We start from the raw sequence: 7,358 nt of genomic DNA, 5'->3' as shown, positions 1-7,358 counted from the left end.
GAGCACACACAAAAAACAGCAACCATTATCCAACGTGAGGTAAGATTCTGTCACTCTCCCTCCCAACAAAGACACGCCCCCATGCACCAAAGACGATAAGAACTGTGACTATTAAGGTGGAACCGAAAACATACAAAAATAACACACCACGCAACAACCACTGTACAAAAGAATACTGGATTTTGATGCAGAAGAAAAAACAACAGATAAGAAAACTGACAAAAAAAGCATTAATCACAAAACCACAACATACATAAAAGGAAACGAAACAAATCCAAGAAAAGATCCCAAGCGTACATCCCCCCTCCCTCCTTCTGCCTCTCCTCGCCCCCCTCCTTCTACACCTCCCCCACCTCGCCCCGCCCCCTCCCTCATCATCTCCCCCACCTCGCCCCGCCCCCATGCCCTCGTCAATAAGCCCTCATGGCCAGCCCTCAGCCCCATTGCAACACCCCTCTTTTCAACAGCAACAGCACGCCCTCAGCTGCCCTCACCACCCCCCTCTATTGCACCATCACTGTCGTTGTGTCCAGGCTCTTATCTTCATTGCTACGTCGCCTCCTCTCACACCAGGCTTTATGTCTTTCTTTCTCAGTTCGAAATACCAAGAGAAGTTTGTTGGCTCGAAATATCTAGGGATGGTGTGACGTTCATAAGTGCCTTGGTGGGTTTGTGTTCATGTGTGTGTGTGTGTGTGTGTGTGTGTGTGTGTGTGTGTGTGTGTGTGTGTGTGTGTGTGTGTGTGTGTGTGTGTGTGTGTGTGTGTGTGTGTGTGTGTGTGTGTGTGTGTGTGTGTGTGTGTGTGTGAAGGTAACAGCAGCTGAAGATTAAAGCACATACATTAAATATCACAAAATAAAAGAGTCGTGTTCTGAAGCACGAATTTAATGACAAGCAAAACAGGAGGGCATACGAAGAGAAGACAAATACACAGGCCGGTCAAAATAGTTGTGTTGCTGTTTGATTTTCTTTGTGTTCTCCAGTTTGTACCCCTGCTGGAAGGAGGGAGGATAGGAGGTGAAGAAGAGGAAGAACGGGGTTGAGAGAGAAGAGGAAAGGGGGGTAGGGTCAGTGGGTTTGGGTAAATGGGTAGGTGGACTGAAGCTATATGAGTGTGGGTGAAGTAGGGTGAAGTTATATGAGTGTGGGTGAAGTAGGGTGAAGTTATATGAGTGTGGGTGAGTGGGTGGAGGTATATGATTGTGGGTGGGTGTGGGTGGGGATATGTGGTGGGGTGGAGGTACATGAGGTGAGGTGACCGCAGGCAGGACAGACACCACCACCACCATGTGTAAGGGGTTGAATTCGACTCCTGGTGCCTGGCTCCGCTCACCCCCACCCCCCTTCTACCTTGCCCTGCCTTAACACCGACCCTCCCTTCTTGCCTTACCCTTCTCTTTGACACCATTTAGGACACAGGCTCCTCTCTCTCTCTCTCTCTCTCTCTCTCTCTCTCTCTCTCTCTCTCTCTCTCACAACCAGTTTATTTCTGATTCCGTTCCGTTACTGTATTGTGTCATGAAAGCAGTCTATGTCACTATTACAAAGATATATGACGCAAAAAAAGAAGATGATATTAATGGGTAGTTTGAAAAGTAAATCGCTAGGGAAGAGGTGTTTGGGAGCCTCCTGACCCGACAAGAACATGGACCTTAACCTCCTTCCTGGACCAATCTTAGAAGGACCCCAAATCAGGCACTAAGATCAAGGGAAGACAAAAGATTAAAAACATCAAGGTAAATTCTTCTTAAATCAGCCTTCCATCCTCGAGTGGACAGACAGCAAGGACGCTTTTAGCCCATGACGCCCCTGGTAATCCTGTAATGGGAGAACCACCCTCTTTAATCACCCTATTTAATCACCCTCCCTAACCACCCTCCTCCCAGCCCCTCTCAAGCCCGGCTACCTGAATTAGTTACTGTACCGCTGGCGTGTAGAGGGAGGACACAAGAAGGTAAGGCACACAAAGGTAGGGCACATTGGGAAGGACGGAAGGAAGGAAGGAAAGGAGGGATGGATGGAGGGAAGGAAGGACGGAAGGAAGGAAGGAAAGGAGGGATGGATGGAGGGAAGGAAGGAAGGATGGAAGGAAGGAAAGGAGGGATGGATGGAGGGAAGGAAGGACGGAAGGAAGGCAGGAAGGAAGGATGGATGGAAGGAAGGATGGAAGGAAAGGAAATGAAATGAAAGGAAAGGAATGGAATGGAAAGGAAAGGAAAGGAAAGGAAGGAGGGAAGGAAGGCAGGAAGGACACACGTATAGGCCAAGAACAGGGAAGGACAGTGGCAGCAACCAAGGGCACATCACGGCAGGACATGAGAAACCCAGGACACATGCGGTACAGTCGGGGAGGAAAATTCGTCTACTATTCCAATGCTTCTATTTCACACTTGGAGCATGTCCGTCAATTTCCCTCCTTGAAACAAAAATAAATAAATAAATAAATCATTCAAAGCCAGAGATTCATGCCCAGCCTCTCTCAGCTTTGCAATACCAACCAGCAGAGGAAAGTGAGAATCAGGGGAGGTGAAATATTAAGCCAACATTTGTCTACATTACGAGGACATCTGAGACCTACACTACTATACCATTGCCACCACCACACCGCAACCACCATCACCATTCCTAACGCAGATTACTTCTTGACCCTCCTCCTCCTCCCTACCTACCCTGATCCGCTTCCTCTCCTTTCCACAACACTGAACAAGACAATATAACGCCAAGACACAACGTAGGACAAAACAAAGCAACCCAGGACAACAACAACAAATACATAAATCAGAACAACAGTAACAAGGAAAAATTATGGCAAAACAAGAGGGGAAAAAAGGCCACATAAGGCAGGACAATAACAACAAAATAGAATGAACGCAAGGAAGACACAAATTACGACACTGGAATCCCTGAAGAAAAAAAGGAACGTTACAGAAAAAAAGAACAACAACAAAAATATAACAACAGAAATACAGCAAAAGAACATTACAAGAACCCAGTACACATAAAGAGCATTACCGAGAGAGGGAGAGGGGGAGGGGGAGGGGAAGAGGAGGGCAAGGGGGAGGGGACTACCTGAGGAACTCTAACACTAATACCACCACCACCACCACCACCTCTAATGCAGATTACTTCCTGCCCACCCACCACCCCCACCTGGATTCACCCCCTCCCTCCCCCTTCCTTTCACCACATGGCATTTACCTGTCCCTCTCTGCTCCTTTGACCCGCCGTTCTCATGTGGCGCGCCCAAGAGCACTAATGTCCCTGAAGTGGCTCTTAAATGGGTGCTGTATTGCTCTCAGTTACGAAAAAAAAATAAACCCAATAAACAGCTTGATATTTTATGCTAAACCTCGCGTCAGTCGAATATTAGAAGAGATTACAGTACATCGCTAGAGGAAATTTGCAAAAACTTCACTAGCATTGAATGACAACTCTATATATTGCTAAGATGATATTTATATAGGTAACTCTGGCTGGTGTCTAGTCGTCTCTGTCCGGTGTTGCGTGTCGTCTTGTCTGGTGTTGTGTGTCGTCTTGTCCGGTGTTATGTGTCGTTTTGTCGTCTCTGTCTGGTGTTGTGTGTCGTCTTGTCGTCTCTGGTGTTGTGTCGTCTTGTCATCTCTGTCTGGTGTTGTGTCGTCTTGTCGCCTCTGTTCGGTGTTGTGCGTCGTCTTTTCTGGTGTTATGTGTCGTCTTGTCGTCTCTGGTGTTGTATGTGTCGTCTTGTCATCTCTGTCTGGTGCTGTGTTGTCTTGTCGTCTCTGTCCGGTGTTGTGTGTCGTCTCGTCGTCTCTGTCCGGTGTTGTGTGTCGTCTTGTCTGGTGTTGTGTGTGGTCTTGTCGTCTCTGTCTGGTGTTGTGTGTCGTCTTGTCGTCTCTGTCTGGTGTTGTGTGTCGTCTTGTCGTCTCTGTCTGGTGTTGTGCGTCGTCTTGTCGTCTCTGGTGTTGTGTCGTTTTGCCGTCTCTGTCCGGTCTTATGTGTCGTCTTGCCGTCCCCGTCCAGTACTGTGAGGCGCCCTATCGTCTCGCCGGTATTGTGTGGCGTCGTCCTGTCGTCCCACGCGGATGATCCCCTTCGCGTCGCCGCCAAAAGCCCCGCCGACGGTCACTTGGCTGGACCGGGCGGCGTACCGAAAGGGGATGGGTTGGATCCGCCGGACATTGTGGACCAGTTAAGCCCCTGGACACACGTAATGAGGACACGACGGGGGGCTGTGTGGTGACATGGGAAGGGGGAGCAGGGAGGGAAGGAAGGTGTGGAGACAGAGGGGAAGAAAGCGAGTGTGGGCAAGGGAGGAGAAAAGGGGAGTGGAAAGCATAGCGAGTGTGGGGAAGAGAGGAGAAAAGGGGAGTGGAAAGCAGAGCGAGTGTGGGGAAGAGAGGAGAAAAGGGGAGTGGAAAGCAGAGCCAGTGTGGGGAAGAGAGGAGAAAAGGGGAGTGGAAAGTAGAGCGAGTGTGGGGAAGAGAGGAGAAAAGGGGAGTGGAAAGAAGTTTGGGAGTGTGGGTAGATTGGGCGAGGGACGAATGGGGAAGGCAGAGGAGGAATGAGGGAAAAGAGGAATATCAGGAGGGAAAAGGAGTGGGGGAAGAGAGTGAGTGAGGGGAAGAGGAGGGAGAAAAGGATGTAGAGGGGATGTTGTAAGAATAAGTGTGGGGGAGTAAAGAGTGGAGGAAGGCAGTGCGTGAGTGAAAGAAGGGGGGAGTAAAGGCAAGTGGAAGGAAGGAGGGGGAGTGTGGGAAGAGGAGGGAGGGAAAGGAAGGAGTGTGGGAAGAGGGGGGGGGAAGAAAAGTAGGAGTGTGGGGAGGGAAAGAGAGGAAGAAATGGAAGAAAGAAAGGGAAAGGGGAGGGAGGGGAGGAAAACAGGGAGGCGCTGGTGGACACTGGGTGGTCTGGCATCATATTCACAGACCTTCTTAAGCTTGAGGTGCGTAAAAGACCACTCATTTCAACCTTTACAGTCGACTCAAACAGGCACCAAACAGCTCACCATCAAACCAGAGCAACAAATAAATAAACTAAAAAGAAAATACAATGAAAAAATAACGCGAAGAAACAATAAAAGTAATTCACGATAATTTTTTACTTCCACGGAGCTTTGTTTATCTTAAGTTAGTGTTTAAGATCCTTCGTGAATACCGCCCCTTCCTGGTGTCTTCTAAGATGTGCCGACGGGAATTATTGGCTTCGTTAAGACGCCACGCCGATTACCCTTTATGTCATTGGCGCTCCGGACCGCCGTGTTGGGCAATGCAACCAGGATGCAACACACATTTTTAAGAAACAAGAAAAGAAAAAAGAAATCTCCGCAGTCTAAATGTTCCTTTGTGGAAACCGTATACTGCACGGTGTTGTCACGTGAGGAACACTTTTCGAGAACTTAAATTTTCTACCACTTCTCTCTTAAAAGCATATTTCTGTTGTTGGGAGATTAATGTTCTCTCGTACGTCATTATTTCTGTTTACAAGCTTCGTCCTATTACATCTAGACATAAGTAATACGTGAGAGACTATTTCAGTGCAAAATAAAAACAAAAAACAGTGAAACAGAGGTACAGCAAAAATTAAATGAAACAAATAAAGTCCTCAGCTGACCACAACAAGGCCTTTGATATTGAAAAACGAGCTGAGAAACCATTAGCACAAATCCACCGTCACACTAGGAGAGGGAAATCCTAAATGAGGCTAATTATTTACGAGGGAAAACCTTAATGAGGCTAATTATTCAAGGGATGAAGAGAACCCTAACAAGACGAACCCTCCGGCAGTAGAACAGCACGCAGTTAAGGACAGAAGTTCGTTTACAATCCCACTGCCTCTACGTTCAGTCAGAAGGTGTACAGACGAGAGAGAGAGAGAGAGAGAGAGAGAGAGAGAGAGATCCCTAAATCCCACTATGGGTCTCGCATCTTAGCATCCAATCCCACACCTTGGTATCCGATCCTATTTCAACCCGGCAAACCAAAACAAGGCGTCCCGGATCCCATTTCGGCCCCGGAGACATAAACACCATCCCCTTTCGACGAACAAACCCGGACGGAAGCTGAGGGGGTCCGCTCTTTGCCGTCCGCAGCAAGGGTGATCTGGGCTGGGGAACTTCTGATAAGGGTCTAAAAGGGAATTATAAACGACTCTCTCTCTCTCTTTCTCTCTAATCCTTTATCCTCGTACCAACTCTCTCCCTCTTTTTCCCTACGACCCTCCCCCTCTCCTTTCTCCTCTCTCCGTCCCTCCCTCGTATCCCTCTCACACCCACACTCATTTCTCCTAACGATCTCCATCTCTAACACCCTCCCTCCCTCCCCCTCTCCTACCTCCCTCCCCTCTCCCCCCTCTCTCTAACACCCCCTCCCCTCCTCCCCCCTTCCCTCTACCTCCTCTTTTCCTATCCCCTTTCTTTTCCCTCCCCTTTTCTAACACCCTCTTCCCTCTCCTTCTCCTCTCGAACACCTTCTTCTCTCTCTCTCTCCTTCTCTAACACTCCCTTCTCTCCACCCTCTCCTACCCCTTTCCCTCTCCCTCCCTAACACCCCCTTCCCTCCCCTTCCCGAAACATCTCACCCACCTCCCCTTCCTCCAATCACCAATCAGTAAACATTTGGCCATCAGATCAGCAATATTATTCTCCCACTGACCCTGTATTTAAGGACCAATCTAAATGTCATCTATACGGCTCAGGTGAAGACAGAAAAGACAGGAAGAAGAGCAGCCAAAAAGAGAGGAAGGACACAAACTTTGCTATCGATAATCTCTCTCTCTCTCTCTCTCTCCAAATCTGTAGGGAATAAGGGAAGTCGGGCGGGCGAGCCATAGAAAAGACAGAAATATTGCCAGAAAGGAGGATGGTGGGGTCTAATCTGTATTGTGGCGAAGACTTTTGTTCCTTACAATGATCTTAAGGCGTGTCATTAAGCCTCCCTCCCTCCTCTTTCTCTCCTTCCTTCCTTCCCTCTACCTCCCTCCCTCCTCTTGCTCTTCTTCCTTCTTTCCCTCTACCTTCCTTTCCTCCCTCCCTCCCTCGTCTTTCTCTCCTTCCTTCCTTCCCTCTACTTTCCTTTTCCACCTTTCTCACCTTCCTTCCTTCCTTCCCTCTACCTTCCTTTTCCACCTTTCTCACCTTCCTTCCTTCCTTCCCTCTACCTTCCTTTTCCACCTTTCTCACCTTCCTTCCTTTCTTCCCTCCCTCTTCCATCCCCACGAATGAACCAACAGGTCTGTTGTTGTTTCCTTTCCTACTCCTTTTCTTCCTCCTTCATTCCTTCCCTCGTCTTTGTTTCTATCTTTCCCTCTTACCTCTACTTTCCTTCTTCTCTTTATTTCCATCCATCCATCCATCTTTCTTTCGTTCCTTCCTCTCTTCC

This window comes from Coenobita brevimanus, chromosome 69 (assembly GCF_032717465.1).
Source record: "Coenobita brevimanus isolate Jiangsu-jjx chromosome 69, ASM3271746v2, whole genome shotgun sequence".
Taxonomy (NCBI): domain Eukaryota; kingdom Metazoa; phylum Arthropoda; class Malacostraca; order Decapoda; family Coenobitidae; genus Coenobita; species Coenobita brevimanus.
The sequence above is the reverse complement of the archived record's forward strand: the minus strand, read 5'-3'. Positions refer to the sequence as shown.